Below are 17635 nucleotides of genomic sequence, written 5' to 3'. Positions count from 1 at the left end.
TGTTTTGTTCTCCTTAAAGCTCAGATGTATAATTTGAGATACACTTACATGGGCTCAAACTTCTTTTTTGTTTTCTCTATCATTATCTTCTTCCCTTCTGCCAAGGCAACACAGCAAAAAGGGAAATTTGCTCTTGTCTTCCCGACATCAATATGGCTTTGGGGAAATCCTTTTAGAATTAGTCTCCTTTCCCCTCCTGATGGTGACTAGTCCTCTGGAGCATCACCGTAATGGCCTTACTGGATTAACTTGCGAATCCCATACGTTTACTGAACTTGTGGGTTAACATTCTTTGTAAATATCTCTTCCAAAAAAGTAATGGTTGATCTCCAGTTGCCAAGTTCTCTGAATGAATAAACCTGTTTGTTTGTTTTTCCCCAAACAGGAAAAGCAGTTAATTAAAGTAAAACACTTATTCTCAAAAGTGCTCTATTTGAAAACAAGGCCATGTGAATAAAACCAGCAGTTGTTGCATTGGCTTCAGAGCCAGCAGTCATTAAGTAGCAAAGCAGGACTTGCCCTCTACTTTTGAGTAATAGGAGCTCTAAGAAAAAATCTGAGGACACAGCTTTTCTGTAGCCTTTATAAGTTAAATAGGTGAGAACTGCTTTTTCATTATGGTTGCTGGCCAGGCAGGACTTTCTCATAGTTTTAAGCCCTGTCTTAGCAAAAATATGATAAGCAGTTTGTAAATTTCTAGTTGCTGCGAAAATATTTTTGAGATGCTAGTGAAAACTGCGTGGTTTTGGTTTCATTTCTCATGCCACATGGATCTGATAAATAGATTTGTGTTTGAACGGTATATTCATCCACACCTTGGTGCAGGGCTCATGTTTGCACCTTACCCTCGTGTATCTGACGCCTTATTGCTTAATCATCAGGGATTATTCTTTGCCTTCGGCTGGAAGGAGATATGTTTGGGGCTGTAGGCTGATTCACCTTGGGCTGGGATCTCTGGACCTGGGTGGCCCAGGCAATGTCATGCTCACATGGCTGCAGATACTGAAGGAATCACCAAGGGTTTATGAATTTGTCTCCTCTTGCTCACACTCTCTGCTGTCCTTGCTGGTGAGTGGTCTGAGGCACACTTTTCTTACACAGAAAAACAAAGCTGTGCCCGAGACCAAAATGCTGTGTGCTTCGGTGGCATTGCTTCCCGTTTGCCTCCATGGAAATGGGAAAACTCTGCCTTCCAAATTTCCTCCTGCCACTCTGTATCTGACGCAGCAATACACAAAAGTGTCTCCTCTGTGATCGGTTTTTCGATCATTGCCTGCAATCGGGAAGTAAGTTGTATGTACAACAGAGCAGAAAATTATTTAGTAAACTAGCCAATTTCATGAGGATGAACTGTGTGGTTAAAATAAATCAGATTTCAATAATTCACCAGTTATGCATGGATGACAAATGGATCATATGTTAATGACTGATGTGTGGAATTCAAAGTCAACAAGGGCTTACTGCAGGGCTCTGCCTTTAAATGGACTCTGTTTTAAATAGTGTATGAGAAAGGCAGAATCATAGTGCTTTATTAGAATTATTTTGTGACTCGTGCTTTCTCTGATGACCCAATAATAAAATTAGAATCTGTGGAAATGAATTTTAGGGGTATCATCATTAAAAAAAAAATAATCATGGAAGTTAGTAGAGAAGTAAACATCTGTTTTGAGAGAAGTGGATTTCAGAAGAGGGTGGAAAACAAAAGAGGTAAAAGACAAGAGGGTATAAAAAATTTAGGCTGGAAGAAGGACTTAGAAATTAATTAATTCTGGCTGGATGAATAATAATCAAAAGTGTTTTGGTTAATATGTAATTAAATCAGATATCATTATCTATTAAAACAGTTCAGCCAGCTCTAATAACCAAGGAAACCAATCCTGAGTCCAGGTGTCAGCTCCCAGACTCCCTGAGGTTTTCCTAGCCTCGAGGATATTCTCTCATTTAATGATAGTATCAATAATACTGTTAAAGAATACGAGGAGGCATATTCTTCCACTTTATATAATTTTCAACATGCATAGCCGCACACTTGGGACCCACTGGCCATGTACTACATTAGAGGAGTCACGTGTGACTTGGCCAAGCCAACCTAAGATCTCTTTTAGATTAAAAATGTCATATATCTTTCTGTATACTGAGTTATGAGGTAGTGTAAAAGTCCAGTATGAACCCAATGTAAAGAACTAGTTTAAATTCCATGTAAAGTTCTGCCTTCTTCACATGTTAATGGCATTTGTGACTTGCTTGTATTTCGTCTTGCTTTCTGCAGCGACCCCACGACAGTTGCCTGCTTTACCTTCCGTTTCTCTACTACATGCTTTTATTTTAAATCATTTACTTGTAAGTTATGTTTGCATAAACCGTATATGACTTAGAGCTATATATCTAATTCCTGTTAGGATCTTAGAGCCTAATGGATAGCACGTGTGGACTTAAGAAGTGTTGGGTCCTGGTCAAAACTTTTCCCCCTGCTGTGAACAAGTTGTGGCACTGGTGACAGGGAGGCGATGACAGCAGCTCACTTTCTGCAGGTGCCTGAGCTCTCTGTGGGAAAAGCACTTTATTAAACACTGGGTTTTACTGCAGAGCATTTCTTTCCAGGTACCTGCTGGTCTGTTGGAGGGTTATAGAGTCAGAGCAGCTTCATAAGGGCTAGAATTTTTGAAATACCTGTTTCTGCAGAAGTACACTTGAACAATACAAGTAAGCCCAGGATTATGAGATACCTTCTTGGTTATGAATTTAGCCACTATCCAGTCTTCCCAAAAGTCTCCAAGAGGCGTCAGTGCAAACAAGTGAAACTTATTTACCTGTAGGGTTTTGCTACAATAATGACAGAATGGAAAAAATGAATTATGTTTTTCTAAGGCCTCAAAGCCAAAACACTGTCCTTTTCAGTGCCTAGTGCAGGCTTTGAGAAAAACAGAATAAAACAAAACAAAACAATCCTGTTTTTGTCATGGTGCTCCAGCCAACACGCAGCTGAAGTTTGCTTTCCAGATACGGTATTTGAGGTTTGTTGTGAAGTGAGAAGGCTCAAAGCCAAGTCTGTTGTAGCTGCCAGTTTTCTGGTGGGAGTGATCGCCACAGTTTATAAAACTTTGCATATTATACCCGCACAGGGTTATCTTTTAGAGCTGAAAAAGTCTAGCAGGGCAGCTCTGGATGTGGGATGTGTGTTTACTGGGAAAAAAAAGGAGTCAGTCTGGGGCCTTACCAGGGAAAATGTGATGAAATAGTTTCCTGTTCAATGCAACTCTTATTTGATGAGAACTTCCTTGCAAGTATAAAAAGGCTCCTTGGGAAGCAACAGAGCTGAGGAGGAACCAGTATTAGTGTCAAGATAAGCATGCAAGAAAAAAAGAAAAATAGGATTAAAAATAACCATGTAATTCATGTGATGGCTGCATGGCCACTTAACAGGAAGAGTCTGGTAATGCTGGGAGCATTTTCCTGCCCCGGCCCCCGAACATACTCCTCTCTCATGGTCACCTCACACAGGTCCACCTTGTTTTATGGCCTCAGTTTGCCAGTCAGGGAGCCCATGGGAGATGTGGAGGGACAGTGTGGGAATTCCAGGTGTGGACATAGGAGGTTTGTGCTGCCACTCATGTTGTCCAGGGACTTCTGTTTCTGAGGTTCCCCAGACTCCTGAGCACTACCTTCTTGCAGGCAATGGGACAAAAAAAGTGAACATGAGGTGAGGCTGAGGGTTTCCATCTTGGTCATGTTCTGCCACCTGCTCTTTCAGCAGCATTCATCAAAGTAGCCTGAAAATTGTGTCCTGGAGGAATAGCTTGATTGAATATTTAAATTTTAAACTTATCGTTGGTCTTATTTTTCCCCAGGTCACCTGAAGACTGGAACTTTTAACCTTTAGATTGTGCCAATTGATCAAAATGTTCCTGTGTAGTTACTGAGGCCTGATTTTTTTTCTTTCAACTGAGGGCAAAATCTGTTCTTGACTTGACAGTAAGGCTTGGGAGCTTATTAAATGAAAGCCTGAAACCACAGAAGAGCAGTTGTTCATAATACCCCTTCTCTTTGGGTGCAATCAAACAGCACGTTATTTTTCAGCCCTTAAAATGTGACTTCACTCTTTTCCCAGACATTTTACGTTATCATAGAGGGGCAAGGAGGTGAATCCAAATATTAGGGGATAGAGGAGTGGTTCCTGAAGCATTACACCAGGATAACTCGATTAACTGAAGAGATGACTCTTGGTTTATGACCAATAAGAACTGCACCTGCAGGTTGTGTTCTCAAATACAGTCAGCTGCCACAAATTTCTTCCATCACAGCTCCAAAAAATTAACACAAAGCTAAGGACCAGTCATAAATCTCCGATCCAGCAAGATACAGGGATATCCTAGTGAAAAATCCAAAACAGATCAGAAATCCAAGAAAGATTGTGCACATGGAGCCCATAAGCATGATGCTTGAGATCTGCAATCAGTACCAGATGCTACTGACACATGGTATGGAACCTTTAACAAAGACATGCTGGACCCATCCAGCCCAAGCAAGAAGTCTTGCAGATTAAATTTGTATTAGTTGGAACCTGTAGATTGTTTTAGCAAGCAAAATTGAGCCTGGGTGTTAAGATGATCTGCATGAAGAAATCCAAATTAGGTTTCCTCCTTAAAGAGAAAGAAGCACACTTTGGCATTGGTTTTCTTAATGGTTTTAGAAAGAAAATATTTGGAAACAGATGCAGTATGTTTCTGTATATTAAATCCAGTCTGTGAAATAAAACTATTCTCTCTGACTGTACAGAATGGTCAGAAGACTCTTGGAACAAAATCCTCCCTAAATCTCATGTATGTTTTAAGGAAAACTCTTGAAACATTAATAAGTGGCAGGCGGATGGCACGTTCTGACACGCGCTGGGAAGTCCGCACAGATAAAATGCAGGATGGCTGGTGATGTTTAAAAAGCAAACACGATCAGGGCTTCCACTCTGAATATCATAAGGTACGGAGAACAGTGGATTGCATTAATGGAGGCTATTCTAGCATAAAATGAGAGGCACATTTGGAACAATCTCTGCAGCCCTGGTTTAGGACACTGGGGAGAATAATATAAAATGACTCCAGGGTGGACACAGGTTGCTGGAGGGGGCAGCCTCTGCTGTAACCTACATTATTTTTGTAGTCAAAGAGAAGGGAAAAATGTTGCTTTTATAAGAAATCCTGGTGAGCAGGCACATATGGGCAGTGTCTTTGCCAGGGAGGAGTTAACCCCTGAAGAGAGAGCTTGCGTGACCCTACCTGCTCCACAACTCCCGCTAGCTGGGGTGCTGGCAGTGCAAGTAGTGCCGAAGCATCCTGCCAGGTGTTTGCAGAGGGCTAAAATGCTGTGTTCCCTTGGCTGCTCTGAAAACACACCATGGCAAGCTTGCATTACTCCCCATGGAGGTGTGTTTAAAATCTCAGCGTGCTTCTGGCAGCTTTCATCAGCAGAGGGTCTGACCTTGCTCCCCACCTCCCAGCATCATCGTGCAGTCGAGGTGGTGGCTGGGGCTGGGAGCCAGCACCAGCTGTCCTCTCCTCTAACCCTTCGCTCTCTCACCTGGACCTTATCTCCCCCATGCTTTTTTCTGGGGTTTGTGCTCTTGTCCCATTTCATGTCACGGGTAAATCACTTCCATTACTGCAAATGGGGAAAGGCAGGGAGAGCACCTGGAGGCACCATCCTGGAGCAGATCACCAGCAACATTCTGATGTGATAGTTGATCTCTTGACCAAATTAATCTTCTCTGGTAGATTTGGAAATCCCAGTATGAGACATGGGCAGTAGTGGGTATGCAGAGCCCTCTTAATCCACAGCAGCACCTTGCTGCCTCTAGCCATGACTGGCGGGTCTCAAGTACAGTTTTTTCCCTATCTGCTGACCCTTTAGGTTTATAATGAGATGTACATCGTGTACTGTTTGTACGGAGGCTTGTTACTGGAAGATTCTGCTTGCTGTTCTCATGCAAAGAAAACAAACCTTGTCGATAGCTCTGTTCCCCTAGGCTGCTGAGCACCCCGTGCAACATTTTACACTCAGCAGAGCTTAGCAGAGTTAAAAATAGTCCTTGTTGTCAAAATATTTCTTGGTAGTAAAAATGTCCTTAGGATACTTTGTGAAATGGTAACCTTTGGACCAAACAGAGTGAGCTAAAAATCAGAACACAGTCTTCGACTCTGCAAAAAAAGTTTGTCTTAATTGCACAATACGGGAGAAAGGTTAAGAGCGGAGAAAACTGGCATCACCTTGGGGAGGGAAAGAATGGAATTTAAATGGAGATCTAAGGGTGAGTACATAATGTAAGATATTATATCTTTGTCAAGTATTTTTTTCCCTCGGTGCCTGAAAGATTATCTGGGAGAAAATGTCTGGCTCTGTGTAGTGGATGGAGGTATTGCTGAGAGTCTTTGAATTCAATGCAGGGTAAAATCTGGCCTTACACTTTTTTTGTTGTTGTTCTTGTTGCTGTTCTTGTGGTTAAAAAAGAAAAAAATACTGACAACAGATTGATTTGAGCAAATGCATGTTCCTGTGTAGAGTCTCAAACCTGGGCCATACACTGTAAAGAAGTGAAAGTGTTAAGTGAACAGAAATTAAAATTAAACAGAGGACATGACTAAGAGAAATGCAAATAGTACATAAGGATTGAGATGTGAAAGACGGCGTGATGATTTTTTTCATTTTAATAACTGTACCTGGTGTTAAATGTAGCAGATAAGGTAAATTGCTTTAAGACTGTGATTTCTAGGTTATTACTCTGTGTTTTATTTCAGCAGTACTGGTACATTTCCTTATATCTATTTTCTTCTCTCTGGTCTTGAGTTAGAGCTTTGTATTTTGAAGTTAAATACAGTATACTTAATGTCATGTAAATTTCCACTGTTGGGTAGTAATTGCTGTAGTATTATGCTGGTAATACATACCTACCTGAATTAGAGAAATGCTAGGTGAGAAGGCTGCATCCCCTATAGATTTGTAGTAACCTCTAAATAAATTCTATGAGCACATAAAGAAATTAAATAAAAAGTGAGGTCAGAGCTATAAAATGTCGATACATTGGATCACAATTTGGAGTTTAATGAAATATTCTTTAAAAGTGGGAGTTTTTTCATGTATATAACTGATTTTTAAAATGATCAGCTTATAAATAAACTGTAAATGCATAAAATTAGCTCTAGTATGGCTGCTTACTAGACATTATAAAAGTTTCACGACAAGGTCTCTGCCCACAGAGCTCAGCCTCTGGCTGATCGGGTATATTTGGAAGATATATTCCAGAAGAGGGCTTATAGGGAGCAGTTTTACTTCACCCTCCTGCAAGAAAACCCCCAAGAAAACAAATAAAACTCCACAAGAGTCCACTGGAGAGATTTTCTTAAAATTTCTGTCTCAAAGACTAGAGAGCTTTCGTATTTTAAGCATCAATGACCCATAACATAGGAAGTTACAATGTAAGCTCTCCAGGACAAAGACCTTATATCCGTATTTTCATTACAAGTTATTGACTGTATTTTGACTGCTATAAAAATAATAATTATGGATAAATGAATTGATTAATAAAATTGAGAGGTTCAATTTCCCAACAGCTCTCAATACTGCTTCTTATGATTTGGTTTCCATATTTTGCCTAAGAAACCCTACCTTCTATAAAAGGAGAAAATATCTCTGATTATAGCTCATATAAGTAAGGTGCACAGCTGAGGAGCTTGTTGACACGCAGGGACAATACATTAGAATGCACCCTCCCAATCAGTGAAAAACATCTGATTTGCTACTGTTCGTATGGTGGGAGGAATAAGCGAGGGTTTACAAACAATTATAGTATAGCTCTTTTGAGGGCCTGTCTGCCTGCAATATGCATATAGAACCACAATAAAGATTAAGGGCTGGGGTGTTTTCAGCCTGACTTGGAGCTGTTTGGTATTTTTTTTGACCATTGGCATTTTTCCGAAGAGCCCATGAAATTGTGGTGGGTGTGCGGGCAGCACGAAAGGAGGAGCACGTAACTCCCAGATGAGCCCTGGGTGGCTCTGGGGAGATGCTGGCTATGAGCTGAGGTATTCTCTCCAGGGTTGTTTATAGCAGTTGTGTGCTGGAGCTATTAAACTTGCATTGTTTTTTTTTTTTTTTAATGACTTTTCATTGTTCTTGTGTGCAGAAGAAATGGTAAGGGAAAGGTTTACTATATAGCTTTAATCTTATAGCATGTGGTGCAGAAATGGGCCTTTCTGGAGGTGGTGTTTGCAGAGACTTAGGGAATGCCATGTCCTGAATGCACCGAATCAGCCGAGCAACTGTGGGGACATCCACATGGAGGTCAGGAAGGAATTTTTGTATTTACACTGGCATGGCTGGGAGCAGAATGTGGCCTTTCCAGTCCTTGTCTCTGCCTTGGCATGCTGGACTCCTATGCAGTGTTAACCCTCTTTTGTGTCATTTTTGTGGTTTCTGGCTGAGTTTTGAAGTTTGCTGTTTTCTTTTAGGAAAAAAATGGAACATCATATTGTTGTTCTGGGTTATACATGGTCCTGGATGTAGCTACTTATTGTGTTTTCAGAGGAATTTCATTTAAAACTGCATATTCATTTTGCTGCCCATCAGAGTCACAAAAGTCTTGGATCCTTGGAATGTGTACCATGTAATTGACTTTATCTCTGTGTTGTGTGTCAGGGTGCGAGACATCTGATGCCCAGGAAACAGCAGTAATGGGAGAATATAAAAGTCTGTGTCTGCTGTAAAGAACAAATGTTTTTAGTAGTTCCAGCTTCTGAAGGTAATGTTTGAGATAAGTCTTAAATGTAATGCAGTTTTAGGTACTCAGGAACAGACCTAGCACTTACAAACTGTCCTCCATGGCTTCCTCAAAGTGTTAACTTCTAATACTGACACATTTGTGGAGCTGATTTAAGTGACCTTTAGTTTGTACCAGTGTGGCTCTGAGGTGATTTGTGTTCCTTGTTGTTTTTCTAAATGTGAATTAAGAACTTGCATGTGCAAAGAAGACGACAAGTAAAGAACTGAAAATAATGGTAGTTCGAAAAAATGAGACGTAGCATTTCTCTGTGCAGTGGCATGGGATGCAACTGCAACTTTATTAGCTAAGTACTAAACTATTTTTTCTGCAGCCTTATTTTGACTGCAACCTGAAATAGTTTCACCAGTCCACCGTTCCTCCATCCTTAATTTTCTCCATCCTTATTTTGTACTCCTGAAATTAAAGCTAGAAAGGCATTTGACGCCGTGTTCTGTGGGGCAGTAGAAGACGGTCTGGTCTAAGTAGTTCTCCTTGTTGTTTGCATATGTATGTGGTGTTTTCTTTTGGATAGACTTGCTCTATGCACTTATAAATCAATGCTTTATCTGTAAGAAACCATATGACTCAAATCATGTTTCAGCTTATATCACAACAAATTACATTGAAATGCACACCTGCATGTGTGTGTATAAAATATCCTAATGCTATCAATATTCTCCAAAATAAGAGCTGAGAAGCTTTAGGGCCAAATCCCCCCAAATTTAAATGGGATGTTGCCTCCTAAATTGACCTAGAAAAGGCTTGTGCAGGTGTCACCAAGCCGGGAAGTGTCCAGCAGTTTTGGACTATCCTGATGCCTGTTTCTGTGCACTGGTCCAGGGCCCTTTGGTCTGGCCTGGGCCTGGACAGTTCATCCATCTCCTTGTCCCACAGGGACCCCCGTGCTGTGTTCCTGCCCACCATGTCTGCTCAGGACAGCTGGGAAGAGAAACCACTTTTCACACCCTCAGGCTGCTTCTGCCTAGTTTTTCCCAGGCAGGACTTTGCATTTCACTTTGCACTTGAATGGGAATTTAGGTCATATTTTGTGGCCCATAGGATAAACATTTCATGGACATTTCTGGACTTCCAGTATCACAGGAGATTGTGAAGGATAACGCTCGTGGTCTCTTTTCTCTTAATGACTGTAGTCTAAATAGTTAGGGAGACAAAAGGAGGCACAGCAGGGTGTGATTGCTGCTCCAGAACTCTTCTATATTACTATAATATCCAGGTTGTAGGCACAACACCGGTTGTAGGGCAGGGACTCGGGACAACCTCACCTCCCATGTGAATGTCCTGAATTTTGGATTTTGTTTTTGCACAGGGGAATACAGTTAAAAGAAGATGTGATGGAGAGGGCTTATGCAGGAGCTGTCTGGAGGCTACTTATTTTCCTAGGAAAATAATGCTGGTGTGCATTTCTCTCTTCTTGAGCAGAGGCTGCTGAACTTGCTGTCTGTATCCTGGAAGAACTCCCCAGCCCCTGTGCTGCTCACAGGACGGTTGCAGCCATCACACCCTCCTCCCTCTGTGCTCAGAATCTGATCTCTTCTTTTTAAATGAAGGGGCTTATGAGTTTTTTTCCTCAGGAGATGTCAGGCCATGAATCATGGTTGGAACAGAGGCATTTCCTGGTTAGCAGTGTTGAGCCCCAGAAAGAGGCACATCCAGGGACTGAGAGCTTCCCTTTGGGTTAGCTCTAGGTATGTAAACTATTGGTGTGCTCAGTTTTGGCACCTAATTAACTACCTGTCCTCCCTGGGAGCTGAGGCACTGACACCAGGCTATGGATTTTGCTCCAAGGAACAAAGCTCAGAGTATCTTCTGTCTGCCTCTGAACTCCTGTCTCTCTCTAAACCCCTGGAAGGATGAAATGCATGCTGAAAATCCTGAAAAACAGGAGGGATGGTTCTTTCTGTGTAGTGTATGTGAGAGCCAGGACTCTTGTGATCGAAGCTAAGCTGTTAAAGACAGCTTGAATACAGTGTGGGACTGAGTGAAAGAGTTTAATCCTTGTCCATCTTTATTACAGCCTGATCTGCTCACTCCTTGGGCAATGGTTTTTTTTTTTTTTACAATTATAGTGCCAGTTTTGCTCCCAGTGTATGTCCAAAACTTACGCCATCAAAAGATGACCATGAGCAGAGATATATAGTTTAGAAGTAAAAGATGCAATATTGGATATAACCTGACTGCTGTTAGGCCTGCTGGGAACTGGCTGCCACATGCCTGAAAAATGTCCGTCAGATGTTAAATGACAGCCTGTGATAAAGACACTTGGCTTTGGCACATCAGGCCATGCTCCAGGGAAGAAAACAACCCCTGGGAGTTATGTGGAGGCAGCAGTGGGGCTTTTAATCAGGATGCCTAGTGGAAATATTTTCAAAGGGGGAAAAGTGTGCAGGGTGGCTTTCAACAGTGGTTTGGATGGAGCAAGTGTGCAGGAAGGAAAAACGGCTGGTCTCATTGGGAGGCGACCTGTTAAGGCTTCCTGACGCAGAGCGGGGCTGCCTGCGCGTCCCCCCGGCTGGCACGGCCTGTGCAAGGGAGCTCCGTGGTGGGGGTGGGCACCGTGGTGGGGTTGCAGAGCCGGGGAGCCGAGGCTGGCGCCAGGCACCGAGTGCAGGGGGCGACGCTCCGGGGATGTCCGCGGCTGCGCTCTCTGCCCATCGCAGCGCTGTGGGACACCGCGCGCCCCTGGGGGCTCCGTGCGCGCCCCGCGCTCGGCGTTCCCGCCTGCGCGGCGCGGAGGCCCGTGCGCGGCGGGGCGCGGAGCGGGGCGGGGCGGCGGCGCGGGGGCCGTGCGTGGCCGCCTGCAGCCGCGCCCCGCGCCCGGGAGGCGGTGGCGCCGCCGAAGGTGCCTCCCCGCCGGCAGCAGCAACGGCAGCAGCAGCCGCCGTCACCGCCGGCGCGCAGCGGCTCCGCGGCTCGGTGGCGGCAGGTGATTGAGCGGATGAGCGGGATGCAGGGGGCGGGCGACGGGGATTAGCCGCGGCCGGCAGCTGCTGCGAGGAGGCTGAGCCCAGCGGAGGGACGAGAGCCGCGGAGAGGTGCGCGGGGCGCGGCGGCCGGAGCCGCAAGTTGTGTCGGCGGCCGAAGCGGGGCGGGTGCGCGGCGGCCCCAGGGGGTCCGCGCTGCGGCTGCCGGGGGGTCCAGCCGGGCGACGGGTGCCGGGGGTGCCCGCGGGACCCGCCGATGCCGCACGGCCGGCGCTGGGCGGTCGTCGGGTCCGAAGTGCGCGGGGGCGACGGGTGCTGGGCGTCCCCCAGCCCGGGCTGGGGGCTCCGGGCTCGGGGCTGGGCAGAAACTTAAGTTACAGTCTGGCAGGAGGGCACGCTTTCCCGTGGGGACAGGGCTCCATCCAAAACCACTAAACAGTTCGTTTGGAGGAAACCTTTACAACTCAAGTCACAAAATGCTTTCCTGTAGGACACATGAATACCAGATTTTTAAAAATGAAAGCACTGCTGAAAGCCTTGCAGAGGAGCTTTGCTTGGCCAGCTTGCATACTGAAAGCTTTTAATAAAGAAAATATATTGTCTTCCAACTGGATGCAAAAAATAGAGCTGAATTATCACTTCCTAAATCTATCATGATTTCTGGCTTTCAGTTAGGAAAGCTTTTGGTGGCATTCAAGTGCCACAGCCATCATGTTCTGCTAATGTCTTCTAATCCTCAAGCAAATAGAAGTCTGTTGGTGTTTAGTGGGTTTTGTACATTTAGGGCATAGGCATACTTCATTCTTACTTCATGTGTACTTTATGTATATAAATTTAATGCTTCTGCTCAGCCCTGCATTTTGGCAGGGTCCTCTCTTGCAGCGGAACTGGGGGGACCTTCTAAATGAAGCTAACAAGTAAAATATGCTTTGAAATGGAGTGCAGATGGGAAGTGTCTTAAGTATTGTGTTGCACAAGAGTACGCTCTCTCTGTGTGCCATTCAGCTCACAAAACTCTAGGTTTTATGAACACATCCGCAATCTGAACTGGACTTTGCGCTGTTCAGAAATATCACACACTGATGTCTGGAGCAGCAGCAGTTCTGATGAGAAAGGTTAACTCATCTCTCTCCTGACAGTACTTTTGATGCCTGGCACCTGACCAGCGTATTTGTTAGAAATGAGTATGTAAGTTTTAAATTGTGAAATATTCTCAGATTGTTGAAGAAGAAGAGTAACTGGTGTTCGCTGGCTCAGGTGGGTTGGTGTCTTAACTTTTCTAGAGCTGGTTTGTGAGTTATAGAGCTGTCTATCTCATCCTAAAACATTATTGTGGATTTCCATTTCATACTGACTGACAGTAACAGACTGATAGTAATACCCTTTATAGTAGAAACTGAGGTTCTCTACCCCAGCTTCTTTACCCCCACACCTCACCCTTTCTTTGCAGCAGGGAGTGTCTCTTTGGCTCCATCTCCTGGCTCAAAGAGAGGATCCCCCTTCATGTAGGGGACATGGAGAGATGGGAAGCCACCTGGGGGGAATTGGTAAGAGGTGGGTGAGAAAGGTGGTGAAAGTTTCATTTTGGACTTGAACTGTGACCTTGGGAACTGTGACAGCAGGATAGCTCCAGCTTGCAAATGGGGTGGGAATTAGGTCCTCACTTTTTTTTTTCCTGGGAAGAGAGCATGTCTCTTATGTTACTTTTTGTTATGTCTTGGAAAGATTTCTGATGTAGTGACTAAATATTGTAATGGTATTTAGAAAATCATAATTTAGTATTTCATTCCTTGCATGGATCTGTTGGAAGAGTTAGTCATCTTGCCTGATATATCTCTGTGCATGATCTTTTGGTATAAGTGTGTTAATGACATATCCTTTATGTCATGATTTTTCTGCATGGTCAGGAAAGAGTGTTGCCTGCAAATTATTAATACACTTGAAATATAAAACCTGTGGCAGTAGGGAAGGATCTGGCTGTGATTTAGAAGATCTATGACTATGCATGTACTTTGAGTGTGAGCAGAGGGAAACCCATTTTTCAAGCACAGTGAGATGGGCAGGATCACTCCTTTGTGAAAGATCTTCTGTATGCCCTGTCTTTAGTGGAGATGAACTTTTTTCAAGTGCAAAATAGAGGAGGAAAAGAGCCTTAACCAGGCTGTAGAATCAGAGTACCTGTCCTACCTGTGACAGCCAGACTTATGTATCTACTCACCATACCCCAAAGCGAAAGGAGAAGGTGGCAGACTTACTTCTGAAACTTATTATCAGTCCTCGAGATGCCGTTGAGGGGAGCAGAGCAATGAGGTATAACTTTTAGAAGCTGGCAGGTATGTGAACTTGCAAAGATCTATTTTGTTTCTGCATAGATGTCCAGCAAATGCCAAGCAGACCTATGTGTGTCAGTGCAATTTAATGCCTCATTGTTATTATTTAAAGTATTATAAATTATGTGGGTTTAGAGTGAGAACTGGCAAAGCCATGATGTGATGTGGTTGTTACCTATTTTTTTTTACTTGTGTGGCACTCTCAGTCAAAGTAGATATAACCCTCTCTATGAACACATTTTTCTTGCCCTGGTGCAGTGTCCCCTGCTTGCACGCAGAGATGTTCCTCCCTACACAAGCAGTCTGGCAGCGGAGAAGCCCTGGGAAGAGGACAGTCTCTGGTGGGCTGTGATGGCCCAGGGCTTCTCTCCGGTCATCTAGAACTTCTCCCTTGAGGCTGAGCATTGGCAAGCCTCTGGGAGCCTGTTATGTCCACAGAGTTCACCACAGAGGGAAAAAAAGATGCTTCTCAGCAGATTTGCTCTGTATATCTTGTGAAGTTTGTGCCTAGCTTTTTGCCATGCTTTGTGCCTGCTTACAACCACAGAGCCACCACCAACAGCCCTCCAAGACTGAACTGAATTATTTACGTATCACCATGAGACGCATCATCTACAAGAGATTCCAGCTGCAGAATGTGTGTGCGGCATGTCTTGCTCAGATGTTATTTCCTTAATAAAACTGCTTGTTTGGCATGAAGAGTTGATGGCTGGTTTGGGTACTGGTGTTTGTGTCCTCCCTCCTTCTAGCCCTGTAATACAACAGCCAAGCTTGTTTTGTAAGTTAAGGCACAGTCCTGGTAGATCTGTGATTGCAGAGAACTTCAGGCGGTAGCCCATCTGACACTTGTGGGTAGAAACGGATGCTTTTGTGGGTACTGTGTGTCACGAAGGACGGCAGGAAGACAGCAACCCTTGAAAAATGCTTCACAGGGCTTAACTGGGGACCTGCCTACAGCCAGCTTCATGAACATGCTGGCTGCAGGGACTCTAGTGAAGTCTGAATTACCTGAATGTGACCTGACTCCTCCACATGAACTCATGCATGCAGGCGTTCATTCACTGTGGGCTCAGCCACATTTCTTCAGAGTTCTGTCACTTTTTTTCTTCCCTGTTCTTCCTCCTTCTCCAGACCTTGCCCTATGGTGCCTGTCACTCTTGTCTGAGAGGTCTGGTTAACAGCAAAGCCTGCGCTGCCTGTGAGGTGGTGTAAAACCCATGGAGCAGGGTTTGGTACCTCTGTTCTACCTGATGGGTGTGAAACATTGTGCTCGTTGTGGGAATGTTGTCACTTCTGGAGTAAATGCACTCAGTGTTTTGTTAGGGTAAGGACTTGTAACAGCCGGAGACTGCTAATGAGGAGTAATACATTCAGTTAAAATACATGGTGGAATTCCATTATTGTGGGCCAAAATGTAGTAAATGAGTGAGAGCTTAAGCCAAGATTCAGGGAAAATGTTGCCATTTCTCCGGAGTGCTCTGTGGACGTCATTAGTGATCAGTGATTGAAGTCACTTGTCACTTGAGCCAAAAGCTGGCACAGTCCTGGTCCAGTTTCCAGAGTTGTAGAGAACTGGGGTGTGTAGAAACACTTTGGCGTCAGGACCCAGCCTTGGTCCATCTAGTGTCCCACAGGTCCATCTTCAGAGCTTCTGCTTGTGGGGAAGCGCTTGTAGCACTCTGGGTTGTCTCAGTGCAGGGCCAGCTCAGGTCTTGTAGATCCCCAGAGCAGCAGGAGAAGGTGGCTCTGCTGCTTCCCAACCTGGATGGGATGCAGTGTGCGTTTGTTTGCTTAGCCCTGTGCTGGAGTGACTTGGCCCAGGTGTACTGGCTCTGGACCATGTCATACCCATGCCATGTTTTAACAGTTCACATTCAACTCCCTGACAATGGGTGATGGACTAAATCTAATGTAAATGTGAAACAAAAGTTGAACACTGCAAGGGGAAGGCTGTTTGCCTAGCTGCCAGCATTACTTTCTGGATATTTAGGTTCACATTGACACAGTTTACTTGGTTTGTCGCACACCATCTCAAGCACTTCCTACAGTATGGAGAAGCTCTTGGCAGCAGCTAAGTCTACTGGAGCTGAAGATTTGCAGCAACTTGCAGAATTTGACCTTTTGTCTCAAGAAATTGTGGCGTGGCTTCCAAGTACTACTGTGAATATGTACAAAATAGACAGGGAATATATCCTTAAATCCCCACAGCTGCTGGTGAGAGCAGCGGGGCAGCGTTGATGTTGCTGACACAGGAGTTGCAGAGAGGAGCAGGAATCTCGGCCCACTGAACAGGAAGGAAACACGTTTTCCAGTTCTTGTCTGTAATCCAGCATGGTCAAGAATGCTTTGGTGGGGTCAAACTTCTGTGCTGGTTGTTCACAGATGATCTCGCAGTCTGAGGAGGGAGTAAGGATACCAAGCAAAAAGATCTTTGTCCTATGTCTTTGAACACTGACCTTCCTCTTTTGGGTACAGGATGTTTTGCGATGTGGGCTGATCCTGTTATAGCTCTTGTGCTCTTCTAGGTCAAAGCTGAAAGAAAAGTGGGGGGCAGGATGCAACAGGCACAACAAAAAGTTATGGAGATTCTTAAACACACTGACATGTAGGAAACAGCTTTTAAAAGAGTTGTTTAAAATATGAATGAGCATGAGATGTAAATGACTTGCTAAGAGGCCAGCTTCCAGAGACAGGGTAACCATAGGGGACTGCTTGGCTTCTGCTGGATATTCTTCTGACTGGCTGAAGTTTCTGGCTCTTTTCCAGATTCCTTAATGTGAAAATATTTATTGAACATGACTTCTTGATTCTGTGGGTCTTGACCAATGACCTAGGGATAAGCATGATTTGCTGAGCCTTTTTGGGTTTGAGTGCAGAACAGACTTGTTTGATGACTAAGTGATATCTATAGTGTAAATTCTCCATTACTTTATTGATGATAAGCCAACTGATAAGAAATTGGGGAAAGTTGCTTTCTTCAGCAAAGGGAAGTTATTTCTTATAGATCTCCTGTTAAGAATGCTGCGAAGGATATAGAAATGCTTTCTGTTCGAAATCATCTCAGCTTTTTCATGTTTTCATGAAATAAATGTGAAAGAAGTAAAATTGTTTTGGTAGGAACCACCAGGTGTCTAACAAGACACAGGAGTGATACAAGAGGTCTTGAAGACTTAAAACTGTGGTGCTTTGACGAATTTCCCACGCTGATGCCTGAATAGCAGAGTAGGGAAGAAAGAGTGAGAAAGGGCCTGTAGGTGGGATGGAGAAATGCTTCTCTGGGGAGGTGGATGCACCTGTGAGCAGCAAAGGAAGAACTCTGCAGTGCCTGCTGGTCAGAGCAGTGAGCTGAGGTAGATGGGATGGACCTTGTAGAGAAAATGCATGTGTGTCCATGCAGCAGTGTCTTCTGGCTGCTTGAGGTGTTGCTGGGCTCTTCCAGGGGAGCTCAGCAATTATGGCGCTTCAAAGGGAAACCTCTCTTCAGGCCACTCTCTCCAGTTGGACTTAAATGAAATTGTGATTTACACTGGTCTATGGGAAGGTGCCTGTTCTCTCCT

General features: G+C 44.3%; 1 protein-coding gene across 9 annotated transcripts in view; it reads left to right on the top strand.

The window, feature by feature from the left end:
• PDZD2 (PDZ domain containing 2) overlaps positions 1 to 17635 on the top strand; it is a 206103-nt gene that overhangs the window by 74306 nt on the left and 114162 nt on the right. The window contains exon 1 of one of the 9 annotated variants that reach the window (XM_065047502.1): positions 11702 to 11859. The exons of 7 other annotated variants lie outside the window; for them this stretch is intronic. The gene's annotated coding sequence lies outside the window, so the exon portion shown is untranslated. Of the gene's footprint in view, positions 1 to 11701; positions 11860 to 11906 lie in introns of those variants that run through there. One more of the 9 variants, XM_065047501.1, reaches the window with a different exon arrangement.

This window comes from Columba livia, chromosome Z (assembly GCF_036013475.1).
Source record: "Columba livia isolate bColLiv1 breed racing homer chromosome Z, bColLiv1.pat.W.v2, whole genome shotgun sequence".
In the NCBI taxonomy this organism is placed as follows: domain Eukaryota; kingdom Metazoa; phylum Chordata; class Aves; order Columbiformes; family Columbidae; genus Columba; species Columba livia.
Note: the sequence above shows the minus strand (reverse complement) of the source record. Positions and strands in the feature narration are given on the sequence as shown.